The 18,899-nt window shown below is 48.4% G+C and overlaps 1 protein-coding gene across 6 annotated transcripts in view; it reads right to left on the bottom strand.

Annotated features, from left to right (window-relative positions):
* The window catches only part of ZHX3 (zinc fingers and homeoboxes 3), a 47,112-nt gene that overhangs the window by 12,568 nt on the left and 15,645 nt on the right, over window positions 1-18,899 (bottom strand). For 3 of the 6 annotated variants that reach the window (XM_040080241.2, XM_040080247.2, XM_040080242.2), the window contains exon 2: window positions 16,366-16,472. The exons of the other annotated variants lie outside the window; for them this stretch is intronic. The gene's annotated coding sequence lies outside the window, so the exon portion shown is untranslated. The remainder of the gene's footprint in view (window positions 1-16,365; window positions 16,473-18,899) is intronic. 6 annotated transcript variants of the gene reach the window in all.

Below are 18,899 nucleotides of genomic sequence, written 5' to 3'. Positions count from 1 at the left end.
CTACCTGGAGCCAGGAAGACAAACCTCTTGTACTTAATTTCATGGTTCCTATTTAATTTATACCAGCTAATTTCATAGAGAGGTAGCAGAGTAAGCAGGCCAAATGTCCAGTGCACCTAAACCATCCCTGCTGCGGGAATTTTGAGGGAAAACTGACTTAAAGCAGAGTAAAACCAATTTTTTTCACAGCGATGCTCACAGAAACTAAGGCTGGAGGGAAAAGTGGCAGTCCCAGGTACAAAACCAACCCTCTGCAGAGCAGCTTTGCCTCTGCTGAGGGAAACAATGCCCAGACCAGTCACAGTGAGCTCTGCAATAGCAGAAAATTTACTTCTGCAGAGATTAACAAAGGGAGGTTTCGAAATCTGCACTGCTGAGTATGAACTTTCAGCTTTTTCCAGCTTGGCTGGATGTAACTGGTTTGGTTTTAAATGTTTCACTGAATTAACGAGTTAGGTTGTTAATACAAAACATTCGCTGCGCGCGGTGCCAAGGTCCCCAGTTAGAAGATTAATTTTTTGTGACCTTTTGCAAACCTCGCCTAGAAACAGCAACCAGAAAACCCATCAGGCAGCAGCACCAGCCAGGACACAGCAGCTCCAGTCCCACTGCCCAGGCATGGGAATCCAGGGACAGCTGTCCTTCCCTGCCCCCAGCCCTGCCAGCTCCTGGGTGCCAACGCCGACACCAGGGACATAGCTCCATGGGGACACAAAGGATGGCTGCGAATTCTGTGGGCTCTGGTGCTCTGCTGAAGAGGGAATGCTCCGTTAAAATAAAATGAAATTATGAAAAAAAGAAAAAAAAAATAGATTTTTAAAAATCAGCACTAAAATAGAAGCAAAATAACAGTTTTCTCAACACTTTCAGTGCCTGCTAGGCAGGCAGACACGCTCCCCAGGTCAGAGACAAAGTTAATGTTTCTGTCTCTTATGGAGCCAAGCACAATATTGGCACTTTACATAAAAGTGGTTTGTTTTTAAGCTGAAGCTCTGCAGGGCCCAGCTGATAGCATCATATGAGGGAGAAAAGAGCAAGAAATCAAAGGAGGAAAAGAAGTTGATGTTTTTGAGGTTTTTGTCTCTCCCCTTCAGGCTCTACCTCCAGCCAGGGTCAGAAGATGCAGTGCTGTCTCTGGGAGTTCCAGTTGACTTCCCAATCACACTGTAATTAGCCAGGCCATTAAATAAATGATCCCTGTGGCGAGCACCATTAACCCAAACTTGAAGGCTGAGCCCCTTTGCCCTTCCACCCCCACAAACACCCCACTGTGTTTGAGAGCAGGTCCCTCCTCACCCATGACAGGCACCCAGTTTGCCCTGGCAGCACTGGGAGCCAGCTCAGCAGCCTGGGACTGGGTGCATTTACCATGGTGCTGGGGAAGGGAGGATAAACAGGCCCATGGATTTGGGGTACAGGCCCATGGCCACCCTGCTGCCAGCCAAGGCAGTCCTGAGATTCTTCCTCTTTGGCTGGGTATTAACGTTCCTTCTGCTTTTGCAGTCCGCTCATGTAGGAGTTTCACCAGGTTGAATTATTTATTGCTGAAATATGCCCAGTGGAGGCTACTGCTAATCCATCCCAGGGACACACAGCGTGGATGGACATCTCAGCAAAGACCTCTCCAGGCCACATCCCTGTCATTTCATACAGACAGGTGATGTCCCCAGCAGGGACAGATCACCTCTCCAGAGAAATTTCCAAGGTGTGGGCGGCACCTCTCTCTCTGCCAGCTGTACCAACATGGCTCTGTGAAGGAGAAAGGGCAAGATTTGGCAGGGCTGAGCTCCTCTCTTCCCGCTCTGCAGTTGTGCATCCCAGCTAGCTGGAGCCCAGCATCCTCCCCGAGTAACTCTGCAAAGGCTGCAGCTGGGAGGAAGTCACAAGATGGGAACATCTCCAGCAGCCTGAAAATGCCAGCAGCAGAGCATCACCCTGGCTTCTGGCACACATCCCCATGCTATGCCCTTGCATCTGGAGGTAGCTTCTGCCACCCCAAACCTGGCTCACAACCCAGACCAAAGTCGTGACACACTTAATTCTTCTGGGGTTTGACCCCATTCAGGACTGCAAGTTCGTCAATGAGCAGTTAGTGAGATTTTCCCCTCCAGAGCAGATTGGTACCACACTAACTCTGCAGGCACTCAAACCTCAGGTGATCTTAACATGAACAAGCAGAGCCACCAGCAATACAATAACCACAGCCCCAGAGAGCCCAGACTAGAAAAGCTCTTCACATCTTATTATTTCGCACTGCACGAATGTACAAACACACGCACAAACTTCAGCAGTTTGGAGCTTCAAGCAGCCTCACAGTCAACGTTTGTACTAAGGAACAATTTCTCTTTATGCCAACTGGTCAGGGTGCTTTGTAGCTTAAGCCTGGCTTTGAAACCGCGGGTACAGTCTAAATGCAGTGGGAGCCGGTTGACCGAACAATCGTATTCATTCTCCATTCCTTGGCAGGCCTGGAGCAGAAAAGCGTCTTTTCCATTTAGACCAGTTAAACAGAACTATTCATTAAAATTTCACCCTTCGCCCAACTGATGGACTTCTCCATTTAAAACCTGCCTTGAAGAGAAGCCCTCTCTCCTCTGCCCCACAGTGCTCCTCATCCCCCTGTCTCAAGCAGTCACCCATTTCTGAGCTGTGTTTGGATTGCTCTTGTGCTGTAACAGCAGCACCTCTCCTGTGTGTTGGTATCTGGGCAGAGGCTGCCTCAGCACTTGGGGACTAAGAGCAATTATCTCTGCCCTTTTTTTTTTTTTTCCCCAGACAAGCTCAAAACTGTGCAAGATAGAGGGTTAGAAAGAGCTGGCTGAAACAGAACACGATTAGAGTATAAAAATAGGTCACTGGGATAATATAACCTTTAGACTATTGGCAATGTGCCCCCCCTTAGAGACAAGCCTGTGTGCTATATTTCAGGAGAATGTGAGGAATAAAAAACAACCACCACGACACACATCAAAACAAAGCCACTGATCGTCCCTCGGAGCTTTGCGTGCTTCTGTTTGAACATCACTAACATTAATTCACTCCTTTTCCTCTGTCCTCATCCATTTGATTGAGCACAAAATAAACGTTATGTAATCATACCATTAACATCTTCCAAAAAAGTAATAATCTCTTTTGGCACAGAGGCTTCATTACAGATTTGCTCCGCATTGCACTACCTTAGCAGGGTTCACAGTTCCAGCATCCCAGGGACCCGCTTCCATAGCTTCAATTCTCAGATTTTGTCCATGCTGCAAAACATTCCCGGCATTCCCACAGAGCAAAAGGCCCAGCAGACAGATAATCGCATCTCAACAGAGCCAGCTCTGAGGTTAGCACTGCCAGCAGAGGACACCAAATAGTGTTAATGGAGCTTCAAGAAGTCCCTCAGCTCATCAGTATCTGGGGGTCCCATCACCTCACACTCAGCTGGTGACCTCCAGCAGGTTGGTTTGTGCCTGAACAGGACAGTATGACCAACCTTGTAAACACACTGGAGTTCCCATTTCAGCCCCTTGTGCTTTCTCTAGGATGTTTTGTCTTTGCTTGCATTGTCAGGGCTTTGCTTGTGATTTCATCTGAAGCACAGGCACCTCAAAGAGCTCCTCACACATCAGTTATAGCCTGCCACACCACCTTCAGATGTACCTTGTGATCCCACCCTTGGAGCTCATTGGCAAGCATCACCATTTCTGTAGGACAAGCCCAGCTTTGACAGATGCAGCCCTTCAGAAAGTGAAGATGAATAGGTCACACCCAAAATACACCTCTTTGTGTTTTTATTATCTGAAATTGCTGAACTGGCTCCACGACAAAAACCTACTGGGGAGATCAGAGCAATGAATAAACCCCAGAGGTAGATCTTTGCCCACGTCAAATTTCTGACAACGATATTTGAGACTTTTCAATCAGCATTTGGCTGAGCTGGTGAAGAGCTTACAGGTGTGAGCACCCAATGGCAACAGAGGACCGACAGTGCCCCAGCCCCGCTGTGCTCTCAGTGCCACTACAGCCTGCCCCTTCCCAAGGAATCATCTTGGGGAAGCCCTGGAGCCCACCTTTCTGATGTCCCCTGCTCACAACCCCACTGCCAGGCTTGCACATCACCTCCATACGGGTGACCTCAATCGAGGGGCAGGAACCACAGCTCTAATGCCAGCACGACATTTACTGTTAAAAGAAAACCAGTGTCAGCTTTTACACCAGCACCAGAACGATCCCACTGCAGCCACAAACCCAAAAGCCTGTCACACAGGTTTCTCACCGACATCCAAGTCCCCTGTGGACTGAAGAACCGCTTGCTGAAGCCAGGCTGATCACCAGTTACCGAGCAGCCGCATAAGGGACAGACCAGCAGCAATTCCAGGGAAGTAAAGAGTGCCCAGAGCTTTAAAACAAGATGTGGGTGGGAAGGACTAAACCAAGCTACTAAACAGTACCAGAGGCGCTGGAGCTGATCATCTGCAGCACAGCCTGATGACTACAAGTCCTGCAGCCCCTTCCCTTCCCAGCTGAGCATTTTTGGATTACTTCATCCCCCGTGCCCTTCTGCAATACGCAGCTTTGAGAGCCGGCGTTCCGTCCTGGCTCAGCCTCGGCTCCCATTCCTCCACTTACAGTTGCTATAACCAAAAAGAAAACTGCAAAATACTTTGTCTGAAAGCAAAGAAACGGGGTTTGGCAGGTTGGGATCGTGGATTATTTTTTTCCATCCCCATGGATTCTGCTTCAGAGTCGTCCTTTCAGACCTTGCGCGCAGCCGATGGCTTTTGCAGCTTATTGAGCCCGCTGGTTTATGGCAATGTTTTTCTGCTCACTGAACTGGCTCATTCTTTCAGCAGAACAAACTGTTCCACGTTGAGGCAGGAGTTGGCTGTGTTTTAACAAAGGATTTTTCCCTTCTGACAGTGTTTTGCAAAAGACCCAAAAAAAGGAGTTTGGAGCCAAGTTACAAAAGGTCAGGAGAGGCGAGTCAAGCACTGGGTGTAGTTCCTGTATGTCACAGCCAGACAAGGAAATGGGTGGGGAGAAGAGGAATGGCACTTCGAGCTGCAATAATATGTATAAAGTGATATTAATGAGGAATGGGCTTTTAAATGAGGCAAATATGCAGGCACTATAATTTTTGCCGTACAACAGCAGGCTTGTTAGGTAAGCTGAGGCCTCTGCAATCATTTATCCATGAGAAGCATGCATTTGAGAGAGTTCAAGTAGCACTAGGAGTGAGAAAGAGGCAGTCTTATTTGCTTCCCCTCCCCAAGCTGATTTCAAGGAGCTACCACGCTCTCATCTCCTGTCAGCCAAATGAATATTCAAAAGGCTTTTGCCAAGCCAGCGCCAGTCAATCAGGGAAACAATGCTGCAGGGAAAAAAAACCCACTGGGCTGAGAGACCTGTGTGAGACAGGCACCTTGTCCCTCACCACGGTTCTGCTTTAGCATCCAAACCTTTGACGTGGTGCATGGTGCACCTGCCAGGTCTGCTGCTCTGCCTGCTCCATGCCCTGCCAGCCCACAGCACAGCACGGCTACAGCAGAGCTGCAGGATGGAGCATGAACATCCCTGTGAGTGTGGGGAAATATCCCAGGACTGTGGTCCCAGCAACACAGCCCTCCTGAGGGAGCTGGTGATGGCTCTTCCCTCTCTGCTGCTACAGGCTGGGACCACAAACGCTCTCTGCATGGGATGTGCAGGCTCCTGGTGGGACCCCACTCCCTGCTCAGCAGCAGCAGCTGGTAGGAATTGGGTCTTTCTGCCCTGTGCACTGTACACGGACAAGCCAAGATGGACAACTTCGGCCTTGCAGATGTTGGGAGGAGGGAGCCAAGGGGATCTACAGCAGTTGACAGTATGTCATCCCTAATACTCAAGCTTTTCCAGGCCTCAGAGGATCCCTGAATAGAAAGAAACCACCCACCACTGGAACACAGCCACTTTTGTGGCTGGAAGGGGCAGATGTTCAACCCCATACAACAATGCAACACAACAGTTGAGGCTGTAAGTGAAGAACGCTGCATCCACTTAAAACTGAAGAGGGAAACTGGGGACACCATCTAATTCTAGAACTACCATTTGGTCCTGATGCATCAAGTTCACATACCTACTCTGCAAGAGTGGCACGGGGTTTTCTTCCATTGCCTTAAATAGGCAATATCCTGGACTAAAGCACTGAACCACAAGGATTTCAGAAGGACGTGGTCAGACTGGCAAGTGCTCAGCTCCTTCAGCTGGAACACCAGCTCCCAAATCAGTTCAGTTCCTTTTTAGCACCTACATAAGTGACAGACTTCCAGAAGTCCCAGCTGGACTGCACAGGACCGGCCCTGCTGGCAAGGAGAAGGGCAGACCATTAGGAGAGAGCTCAGTATCTCTGACAGCCAAACCCTTTGCTGAGATGAGCCTGGAGAGAAACTGAGTTTCAGAAATCCTGCTCACCACAGCCAGCATTAAACCCTTCACCACTCGGTTGCCAGGAAGAGCTTGGCATGGAGAACAACCCCATCCCTACCAGCACACCCTCATTCACTGACCCCCAAGAGTTCCCATGGGACAACCTTCCCCCTTTCTCTGAAATACCATGCCTTTTAGGATTGACAACAACAGGAAAAAATGGATTTGGGACTCAATTTGAGATCTCTCTGGGCAAAATCTGGGCATCTGGATCACGCACCTGCCAGCCAGATGCAATCCTGGTCATTTGCTCCCTGGTTAGAAACTGTATTTGCTCAAAACCATTTGTCAAGACACTCTGGACAGAATTCAGAGACACAGAACAAAGTTCAAGGGTTATTTGTGATATGAACCGTGCCACTCAGGACTCTCCTCTTCCTCCAGCTGTTTAGTGACACTTGGAATGGATTGGCCTTACTGGAGAGTCAATTATTTTTTTTTAGTTGAAAACTTAGCATCCTCTAGATCAGCTGTGAGCTGAAAGCATCCCAGTTATTTACTGCTGGAAGCTAAAGGAATTTCCTTACTCTCAGAAGACAGACATTTAAAATTAGTTTCAAGTTCAGTTGTGATAAACAAATCACATTCTCCTCCTTTCCCTCTCCTGTTTTGTTTTGGGTGTATTTTTTGGTTTGTTTTTGTTGGGGTTTTTTTGTTTGGGTTTTTTGGGGTTTTTTTGGGGGGGGCAGGGAGGGGGGATTGGTTGGTTGGGGTTTTTTTTGTTTGTTTTTAAATCATGCCTGCTACTCCAACCAGCCTTTTCCTCAGCTGCTCTTTGCAACTACTCATTTAAAAGCTCGTTCACAAGGATGCAGGGGAACTACAGACATCTTCTGAGAAAACACAGCAAAGCCAGATCCCTGATTTCAGAGCTTTTCCTTTGACACTTGATTTCCTGAGAACCTCATTAAAACAAAACAAACCATCATGTATTTAGGGTTTTTTTTCCACTTCCTATGAAGAGCAAAATGTTGGGAACTGGGATGGGGGCTCAGGACTTTTAGCTCTCTGCTGACAACCAAGATGAGCCCACTGTACCTACTCTGCCCAAAAGCTGGGGATGCAAACAGCTCCCAGCACACTGATGAGGAAGATGAAAAGTGTTTTAAATTGATATTACAGTGCAGCTAAAGCATTTGGGGTTTCAGACTGAGTCCCACAAGCCTGAATTCATATTGATGTACTTTGTACCTTATGGATCACAAGGCCTTGATACAAGGAGATTCTTTTAAAAAATTCAGGCGTGCTGGGAGAATTGCCTCCTTGCCATGTTTTAGTGAGTCTGCCCATGAGCTGCCAGCAATTGCTAAGCTTCCACTCTGTATTCAAAGCTTTATACAATGGAGTTTATTATTTTTAAGCCTTTCAGACATCAATGTAGCAAACTTAACAGAGCTATTTGGAAGATTAAGACACAAACACCACCATATTATTCAATTTAGCTCCAACACTGAACACTCATTTCTGTAAAGAATCACAGCTAATATATTGCCAGCTGCCAGCAGAGACAAACACTTAAAGCTTTAAGTCACACTGCAGCATGGTCTTATAAATCAAATTTAAGATCTAAGAAGAAGGAAATTACTATCATTATGCAAGTACAGCCCAATTACCTCCAACTGATAGCAAACCTATCTTCAGGTCTTGGCCACAGGCTTCAAAAATCCACCCTAGAAATGACAGCCCAAGAAAATCCTCACTTTCTGTGCAGGCAGCCAGGTGTGAACCTACTAGTAAATCTTCAATAGCTGTAATAAATGACGTTTCTAAGTATTTTATATGTTCAAACAAATGCAAAGAGACTTTGTTACCGCTTCACCACCCCAGTTCACAGTGGGGAGTTCACTAACAGCTGCTCCATTTGCCAAATCAGACCTGCAGACAGGTGACAAAGGGGAGTGATGAGAGAAAACAAAAAGGACTGGTGACTGTTTTCTATTATGACAGTGCTCACGGGAGAGCTGACTGCTGCATTTTGCCCTCCTGAACCATCCCATCCTTCACAAACAATTGCATGAACTTAGGTTAGACTAGGTGCAGGAGTAGCAGAGGGGAACAACATCCTTCATGGAAATGAGGGAATGAAATGAAATAAGAGTCAATTTAAAAAAAAAAAAAAAATCAGTTTGCCATACAAAGACTGTAATTTCCTTAGAGCTGACTTAACCTGAAGCCTTTGGAGAAAATCCATCTGTTACAAATTTAAGATTTCCCAGGGTTTCAAGTGAACATGGAAAAGTTCTCATTGCTAAATGTCCCATGAATAACAGAAATATTTCTGGTTTACACCAAAGACATCACAGACTGGGTTATAACTTCAGCAAGACAGAAATCAGGAATCCTTCCTGGCTTTTCAGAAAAAAACAAAGAGTGGTCTCATCACACCAGCTGAAAATATTCATTATCCTCATCAGGGTAAAGGGCACAGCAACACTATTAACTCTGTTTCACGGCACTAAGAAAACAGCAGGATAAAGTAAACTGCAGGAGTCAGCACAGGGGACAGTAAGGTAAAAATGCCCATGCTGTGTCAGCAGGCAGCCTGCAAACACAGGAACGGGGATGACCGACTGGTAATGCCACGATGGAGCATTTCATTTCTAGGCCAGCGGCCAAAATCACGGTCAGGTTTGGAGAACATGGTCCTACAGGCACCTGCCCTCTTCTTTGGGCTGGGAGTGAACAGAGTTGGGAGCATCTCAATGATCCTGCACCGAAATGACAGCGTGCCACGCTGGATACGGCTCAGGACAGCGGGAACTCCCTGCATGCACAAACCAGTAACAACCTGCCGGCAGAGGATCGAGGGAATAGATGCCTCCCACCTCAGGGCAGCCAGGACAGCGCTCACACTGCAGGACCCAGCCCTCAGTGCCTGCAGGACTCATCCCTGCTCCCATCAGGAGCAGGCAGGGCAGCTCCACAGAGAAACCCCACGAGAGCAGCACCCTGGTGATCAACCCCAGCAGCCGTCACATGGAGGTGCTTCCCAAAGGCAGCAGGGTTCCTTCAGCGAGCTCTCCATGGGTTACTGCTGTAACACTGCCCATGCCTTCCAGGGGTGGCTGGGAAAGTGCTTGGCAGCACTGTCCAAAGCACTGGAGAGCTGCACTGCCACCACGTTTGGGGTTCCTCTGTTTTTGCATCAAAAGCAATCAGCAACCGCGGGGGCAACATGCAAAATTCATGGTGCTGCTATCTGTACCCTTCATCCTCTCCATCCTTCTAAAATTTGGCACAATTCTCAACCTCACCTGCAAGTGCTGAGAAGCTGCCAGTGCAGGAGACACCCTCCCTGTTTGAATGGCTCCAGCTGCCATCCTGGGCAAGATCCCATGGGATGGCAGCTCCCTGTCTGTGGATATTTGGGTTACAGTCCCTTGCCATCCCCTAGAGTACATCAGTGTCCTGAAACCATTCACCGGGGTTCAGCTCCACTATGAAATTGCTGCTAGCCTCCTCCTTGTTGCCTGGCACCTTCCCCATATCCCTCCCTTCCTCAGTCAGTAGTTATTTCCATGGCATTTTAGAATTTCCCAAGAGACACGTGCAAAGCCTCTCCCCAGAGCTCCAAGATCCTGGAGACTCCCAGAAGTCACACACCCATGTGATCTTCCACACACACCACTCTGGAGCTCACCCTCCCCCACACATAAAGTGGTTTGAACAACTAAAGTCTCACAGCTTGGGGAAAAATCCTCAGCCTTAAATGTTTATTGGCCCAGCAGGAAGATCACACGAACCGCAAAAGGGAAAAACAAGAGGGTTAGACAGCAGAAGCGCTTGATGATACCACATCCTGTACATTGAGAATTCAATTTCTCCCCTTTCACTAGTGTCGGGAGTGCTGTTCAAGACAGTTTTACTCCTAGTTACAGCCAGAGCCTGAGTAAATAGGCAGACCTACCTGCAGCCTGAGCTTTACAATCCCTGGTCTAGAAGCAGCCGCAGCTGGTTGCTGCCAGCTGTCCAGCCTTGCAGCATCCCACCCAGCAGGACAGACAGTAACTCAGGACACCTTGAAGGAGAAGGGGGTTGGGGTTTTGGCTCTTGGGAAGAGAAGGGTGGAGTTGAAAGCAAAGCTTCTGTCCAAAATGGATTGATTTTTCCAGCTGCTGGGCCATGCCTCTTGCACAGGTGATAGAAATTTCATACGATATATTCACACCAAAGATGAAAAGAGTGCCCACAGTTCACACTGCTGGTTCTCAGCAGCCTGCACAAGCCACTGGACCAGCTGTGTGAGCAGAGGGAAATATAGATAACAGCATTCTTAATATTCCTGGATATACTCCCCCAGAGCATTTTCCCACCCACAACCACGAGGCCTGATTTTCTGCCACATCCCAAGGATGATCATTTCCATCCAACCACAGCATCCCACACCAGCTGGAGCTCGCTCACCGCCACAGGATGGGGGTCTCAGGCTGGTGCTCTCCCAGATTCACCCCTGGATACGGCAAAGGGAAGAGGGACTGCATGGCACCATGGCAAAGGAGGCTCAGCATCACTCCTCAACTCTGCTGTACCTGAAACAGGCAGCCAGAGGCAGCTCTCCCCTGCACAGCTGTCACAGGGGCTTCCCATAGCTTATCCCATGGGGATGGCAGGGAGCCTGCACAGCACCACACAGCACACAGCCAGCCCCTTGCTCCCCTCAGGTGTCTGCTATTCCAGCCACGAGGTTTTAGCACATTTCAGGCACGCTGGAAAGCTTCTCCCATTTAGGGAGTGGTAAAAAGGGTGGTCAGTGCTGTTATCCCATGCTGGGAAGGAGCAGGGAGAGATGAAATGATCTTCCTGAGGTCTGTCTACACACTGCCATGGGGAACAGGACCATGTGCCATTACCTTTATCTTCAAAGGTATTCCAGAAACCTGCTGTGCCCAAACTGGCCATCAGTTTAAAGGTCAAGACCTGAGAGCAGTGCTAAAGAAGACTTTAGAGCTCAAGGAGCAAACACCTTGCTAGTGCAGTTAAGCCAGGAGCCCCAGGACCTCATGGAATACATCCTCTGGGTACCCACAAAACCTTTTAAATGGATCATCCTGTTCTGTCTTCCCCAGGAAAACAGAAGAGAGGCCCATGCTTCCTAGTCCATCCAGGTTCTTCACACAGCAGCTATAGAAAAGGGTATGGACACCTTCCCACTGACACAGCTCCTGGCTGGAAGGGAAATGCTGTCACCAGTGTGTTACAGAAAGGGAAATGAGGCACAAAGCAATTTTAAATAACTCGCCCAAGGTCACAGGAAGCTTATAGCAAAGTCTGTAATTGAACTCAGGGCTTGTGAGTCCCCAGTCTAGTTATTTATCAGAAATCACCCTTTAATGGGTCACCTTTAGTCAGACACTCTCCTATTTTGCGCTGCTGCTGAATTATACTGGCAGAGGGAATTATTATGAGTTTTCCTTACAGTCCAACACGCTTAAAGGGCTGTTTTGGAAATAAAATGAAACTTGCAGCATGGTCAGTGTGCTGGAACAGACAACTCCTCAGCGCTGCAGAGAGCTGAACCACCAAAGCGATTACAAGGCTCCAGATCAAGCTGGGAAATAAGAAGCTGTTTTCCCTCTGCAGTGAACCACTTTGTTTTGAAGGGTGGCCTCCAGTCCACAGTTTGAAGAGTGGTGAGTAAGAACTCACCATTTCACCTTGAATTTGTGTCTTCTTTCACAAATACCTCTGACCACAAGGAATATTGCAGCCTTGGCTCTGAGCCTGACATCCCAGAGCCTCTCCCTTTGCAGCAAGCCTCTCCTTGAACCCGATGTGCCACCAGTTTGTGTTGGTACAAAACAACAGAATGGACTCTATCCAGACTTTCACAGGCACAGTTCCTTCCCTTCATAAAGAAACCTGTTCAAGCATGCCCCAGTGCATCCAGAGACTGGACACAGCCTTCACTGGAGCCTCAGGGCACCCCTGCCAGACAGGGGTGGTTGAAGGAATGTCCAGAACATCCAACCTGGCTGCTCCTGGGAGTCTCGTGCTGTTGGAGCCCAGTGCCTTCCTGGGGCACTGCTCACCTCACCAGAGGAACAGCAGAGCCACAGCAGCACATCCCAAACCCCAGCACGGGGAGAAGCCCTGCAAAGAGGAACAGCAAACCCAAACCCTCCTGATACACAGATGTGGTTTGTAACACGACACACAGCCAAACCACATCTGTGGCTATCTGCAGCGCTCAGATCCTTTTCAGCTGCTGACAAATAGTGGAAGTGTTGGGCAATAGGTTTGGAAAGGGACACGAAGGATGGAATTCGCCTTTCACAAAAAGCAATGTGAGGGGCAGGAGTCACAACTGTTAGTGTGGGGCTAGCCAAGAAGTTTATGCAGCATTTAGGCATGCAGTGGCCTCATCTTTCTGAGTACAAGCAATTTAATTTGTCACACTGATATTGTATACATGTCCTGGGCAAATAGGTCAGTAAGAGGAGTAGGAAGGGAGGAATGAGGGAAAAGGGTGCAAGGGCATCTGGAAAACTCCATCTGATCTGCAAATTGGGAAGCTTTACAGTTACACATACTGACTGGGGAGACAGGAAAAGGGGAGGTAAAAGAGGCTTCACAGCTCCATGCTCAGGGCTGCAGCCCCTGCCTGGGGACTGAGGGGCACTGGTCAGTGCCAGCCCCCAGCCATCACCCTCCTGGGGAGCACCAACACTGCCAGCTTAACAGAAAGAGAGAAAAGGAAGAAAGAGAGAGAGCTTCACCTCTTCTAAGACTCTGTTACAGAAAGAAACCCCACGTGCTACCAAATTACATGGACAAAGGAAAATCCTGTTTTGCAAAGCCTTTGTGTGGGGAATTCTTTGCTTTGAGCTCTCTTGCAAATATGCAGGTGAACAAAACGCTTGTGAAAAATTTACCTCTCAGGGTGAGGAAATGAAATCTCTTCCCCATCTGTTCTTCACTGGCAGAGCAGAGGCTCTGGGTGGAAGGGCTGTATGAGTGGGATAACCCTGCCCCAGCCCTTTCTGCTTCAAGGCTACTCACCAGAAGTCCTTGCTGTCACTCCACACCATGAACCCCAGCGAGGAGCACGTCCAGTGCTGCAGCTTCACACAGGGCACCCAGTTTTGTGAAAGCACCTCATGTTTTTCCCACCACAGGTCCTGTCTTCCCTAACACTGTCAGATCACGGTGAAGCCTTCAGCTCTCTGCAAGAACCAGCTCAGCAGAAACACCTCCAGAGGGTTATTAGCAACAAGACCAAACTAGCAGCTGTGGGCCTGCAGATCCTTGGGCCCTAAACAGAGGGCTGAAGAGGCGTGACATCAACTATGTCAAAAATTTGCTTCCTTTGAAATCCTACTCCTGCTTATTTACGTTACAGGAGTACCCAGAGGCCCCAGCCAAGCCCTACAGAGCTGGGGCTGGAGAAGTGCATTTGGACATGTAATGGCCATTGAACCACAGAATGGTTTGCTCTGGAAGGAACCTTAAAGATCATGTGGTCCAGCCCCGCTGCCACTGGCAGGGACACCATCCACCACACCAGGCTGCACAAAGCTCCACGTCTCCACACAGAGAGCTCCTGCCCCAGGGCCAGCCACAAGCAGCTCAGAGTTTTCACCAGAAATAACTCACAGCCAGACTGGAGGTGAGGAGTGCCGTGGCAGGGCAGGCTACAGCAGAGAGCCAGCACAAGGGCTGGGAAGCAGGCAGGACAGGGGTGTCCCTGGGGCTTCTCTAGAGCTCCCACGGCGGAGCTGAGCTCTGCTCCAGCAGCAAAAACACCCCGGTGAGAACGCTGCACACGGAGCTCTGCAACCCTCGCAAGGATGCAGAGAAGGCTGCTAAGCTAAACAGACAGGTCTGAGATTGATTCGCAGGAAGGATGAAATCAAGAGGCAAAAATAACATTTCCAACACACCAGTGACATACCAAGCCCTTAATCCGAGGCACTATTTACAGGCCAAGCGCATTCCTTGCTGCTCTTACCTTCAGCTGCAAGGTCTGGGTCAGCAGCTGCCTTGGAGGAGCCTGTTTGAAGGTAACAGACAGCCCAGGGAACAGCCAAGCCTAGAAACTGGGATTTGCAGGAGAAGATAAATAATTAAAGGGACAACTGAGCACAGCTCGCTAGACCTTGCTTCACAATGCAAGTGCTGAAAGTGGAAAACTCAAAATATTTCCTCCCCGAATGCATTAAACACCCCTTTGGCTATTTCAAAGTCTTCTACTTTCTCCAGCATCCAGATATTCGCTTCCCAGATGCGCTGCCAGGAATAGGGTCTTGTAAATAAAGTTTTACAAAAAAGGAAGGTTAACGCACAACATATTTTTCCCATTACTTCAATACATCCTGCAAGCTCTGCAAGCTTGGTAAAGAAAGAGTCTATTTAAAAATCTAGGGTGGGGAAGAATTAGCTCACCAAAACCATAAACAGATTTGCTTTGCACTTTCAGGCCAAGAGAAAAACAAGACAGGCCATGCGCGTATTGATGCACACAATGGCACAATCGTTTAAAAACAAATGAATTGGGAGGGAGAGGACACCACAGGAGGGTGGGGGAAAAGGAGGAGCAGAGAGACAGGGGCCAACTTCTGCAGCAAAGATCCTCAGTTTGGTTCTTAAAGCTCTCTCAGAAGACACTGAAAAGCCTTTGTGAGCTTGCAGGGAGGACAGCACACTTTGCTACAAGGCCACAAGCCATCTCTGGGCGCTGGCCCTTCAGTAATGAACAACTTTTTCTGCAGGTGGAGCATAAAGGAATTCTTCTTATTTACCCATTCACCATCCACATGCATTGTTGCTGTCTTTCCATGGCAGATACCAAGGGATATAAAACGCAATGCCCTTCTCCCTGCTTTCCCTCCTAAGAGACCGACCCTGTTTACAAAGGCAGAGTGAAGCTACAAAAGCTTCACCCTCTTCCTCCCGCAAAATTCCGTTTATAATAGCCAGACAACCAGAGAGCCACAATGTTCACTGCATTTGCACAATTACTGCCATAAGGTATCGAGGAGCCACCCAGATGCAATTAATGGAGGGAACTTCAAGGAGGACAGCTCTCAGGGGGCTGAGGGTGCACGTGGATCCCAGCACAACTCATGCTTCAGCAGGGTGCCTTAGTTTACTCCTACCAGTTTAACAGGATGCAGAACTGGAAGCGTGTCAGGAAAGCTGCAGCAAACAACATCAGTCCGGTCACTGTACTCCCAACGCTGATTATTTAATAAAGTCTAGAAACAAGCAGTCTCCAGATGTGGCACAAGCTGTGTAGAAACCACTCTTGGGTTTGAAAATCCCCATTTCCACAGGGACACCGTCATTTATCACACAGCCGTGAACTGGGTGAACAAATTCCCCGCCAGTCTGCTCACTAATGTTCGACCATGGAGCTTACTTTTTGTACAAATAAAATGGCTTGGCTCTGCTAGGAGACCCAATTTCTTCTTCAAAAGCCTGGAACGGTGTAATGGAAAACTGGAGTGTTATTTCCAAGCACACTTCTTCCATCCACAGAAGCCAAAGGGAAAAGGCATCGCTCTCCTGACCTCTCATCCACACCATGGGACAGATGGATATTTATGAAGTTATATGGAAATAAAGTAAATCAGCGACTAGCGCACAGAGGAGCCAGCCAGAAGAGAAGTACAAGCACACAGGCTATCTGAACTCTGTTTTGTTCAAGGAATGATAGCCAAAAGCAAAGAAAATAAAAAAATTGCCCCCTCCCAGGGACACCCGGGAGCATAAGCCAAGGTTGATCTGACCACAGAGCAACCCCTGTTCTCAAGGGAACAGAGGCAATCACTGCATGATCACTTCCTTCAGCCATCAGGCTCCAAGAGCCTGCACAGAGATCTGTGATGCACTGGAACACCCCACATTTCCCTGTCCAGGGCGCACAGGACAGAAAGGTCCCCATCACACACGGTGCCGGAGGTGACAGCAGTGTCCTACCTGCACAAGGGACCACGGCCCGAGCCTGTCGCTCTCCTGCCCCTCCTCTGTGCTCACCCACATCTTTAAAGTGCCTGCAGTTGCCTCAGCAGCACCAGGATTCAGGGCTGAAAGAGAAGACATTACACCAAGAATTACTGCTGCACCCCTGGAGGAGAAGGCAGCCCTTGGTTAGCAAAGGCTAAAAGTGAAAATAAAACACTGATCAGTTCGAGGTCCACCCTGCCATGCTCCCACAGTACATCCCCACTGAAGCACCCTAAACACCCATCTTTGGGGTTTTTCCCCCCTCCTCTCAATTAGTAAAGACATTATTTACCAGAAGTTAACCAAGTTTCCAAGTTTGCTAAATTAATCACCAAGCCCCCAACCCAGCGAAAGCAATCCCCCAGCTGCAGCGTGCTGGAGACCAGTGACACTGCTGCCCAGCTCCCTGTGGACTTGGTGCATTACAGGGCTGGAAACCTCAGCTGGCCAGAACATATTTAGAGCAGCAGCCACAGCACCCTGAGTGCCACCACCACAGCAGCAGCTAAATATAACATGCAGCTCTGCTTGTAGCTGTGGCCTTCTCCTCTCCCCTTCGTTTCCCCTCACTGCCATCCAAGCCCTGTTCCCTCACTGCTGGAGAAGCAGCAGAGCCAGCTCCATGTATTTCCTAATTTTTAAACTTTACTGTCTAAAGAGATAACCAGCCAAGTGGGTTTCTGGGATGAAGTTCAGAGGCGGGGGAAAACAGCATATGGAAAAACAAAGAGTCACCCTGGGGAAAGGTGAGCCAGAGCTTGTAACAAGGATGAAACCCAGGAAAATGAGGTTGTGATTGCCCAAGTAAAGGAAAATCTAAACTTGTCTGTTGCTCCTGACAGGTCCTCCTCTCCCAGCAGCATGTCCCACGTGTCCCATGCCCAATGGCATGAGGGCTGGAACAACGTGATTTTTAAGGTCACTTCCAACACAAACCATTCTGTGAAGTGTCCCTGTGCTTCAGCCAGCTCCAGTCCCTAAAGTTCCCTGCCAGAGCCCCACTGAACTGCTTCTCATGTTGAAGCCTGCTGACCATGTGCTTTGCACACAAATGTCGAATTTCTTGGATTAAATGAGTAAGTGGCACAGAGAGACTTCACCATAATAACTACCAGAGATGCATTACGACTCAGGAAAGGGCTCCCAAAACCCATCTAACCTCCTGCAAAGAAGAAATTTCTACTCTGGCTCTAATTTCACAGATCAAACTCAGCAGGATTTAAAAAGAAAAGAGAATAATAATAATAATAATAAAAGAAAGGCAAAGCAATTGGACAAGGGTAGAGGACACAAAGGTTTTCCCTCACTGAGCACTCAGGTGTGCCAACACTCCCTGCTGCAGAGCCATGCTTGGAGAAAGCTTTCCCCACACCTGCAGCGCTGGCTGCTCTATGTTATTTGTTATACCTTATTTGCTGTATGTTATTTTCCCAATTTAATTCACAGGAAAAGCAAAGCAAGCCCAGAACCAGGGGAGAAAAAAAATCAGGAGGCCTACATCTGGCAAATCGCAAGACTTGAGAGAACAAGAAAAAAATGCTTCAAATGCCTGCTAGATGCCACAGCTTTTTCTTTTTTCCTCGCTTTTCTTTTTTTCCTCCCCTAAAATGAAGGGAAGGCTTACCCCTAACCAATTAGGTTTCAGCACACTTGGAAAGATCCCAGCGTTGAATGCCGAGACCTTGACATAACAGGTGACAAACTTTGCTATGCCAGAAAAAATTTAACATATAATAAGAAACAAATACAAGACTGCTGATGGAGTGGGTTTTTATTCCAGCAATTTGTGTAAATGTCCTATATCGACTTGCACAACCCCTGCACCTCCCAAACAGAGAGATTACAGCGTGGCCCCGCCGCTCATCTGCCATTCCTCCCCTCCTGTAACAGTGCTGCTCCTCTGCCGTGGTACATTTAATATCCTTCACTCCTTCAGGGATTCAGCATAGGCCTAAGACTTTACCAAACAAGATTTTGCATTTCTTGGAGTACCTAAATTAAAGGGTGACCTCGATCACAGCAGCCAGAACAGCTCCGCGCTTCTAGAAATTAAAGGTGGCTTAAATAGAAACTTAAGCCGGAGGCAGAGATAAATCGGAGTCTCCCAAAACCTCGTTCTGAAATATGGAGTAAAGCCCCTGCAAATTTGGCACCATGAGCCATGATTACCCTGGCAGCTCCTCCTTGAATTCCCTGGAACTGCTGCTTCAAGAAGAGTAACACAGAGAGAGCTGGGGCGAGGGAGCAGGGACTGGGGTTTCCTCGGAGCAGAACATGCAAACAGCTCAGCTGCTTATCACTGAAACTGGAACAGCAACAAGGACAACCAAGGCGTGCTTTTTTCCCTAACTTCTTTCAGATATTAAAATCCCAGCATCCAACAGCCAAGATACACTGAGGTCCTTCTGTCTCAGTTATTTGCACTGTCTGCCAGAACCACAGCCATCATTACCAGCCCACTGCTGTCCTTACGGCTTCCCAAGGCTTGATTGAGCAGCTCAAAACCT

The sequence above is a fragment of the Hirundo rustica genome, chromosome 16 (assembly GCF_015227805.2).
Source record: "Hirundo rustica isolate bHirRus1 chromosome 16, bHirRus1.pri.v3, whole genome shotgun sequence".
NCBI lineage: Eukaryota > Metazoa > Chordata > Aves > Passeriformes > Hirundinidae > Hirundo > Hirundo rustica.
The sequence above is the reverse complement of the archived record's forward strand: the minus strand, read 5'-3'. Positions and strand labels throughout refer to the sequence as shown.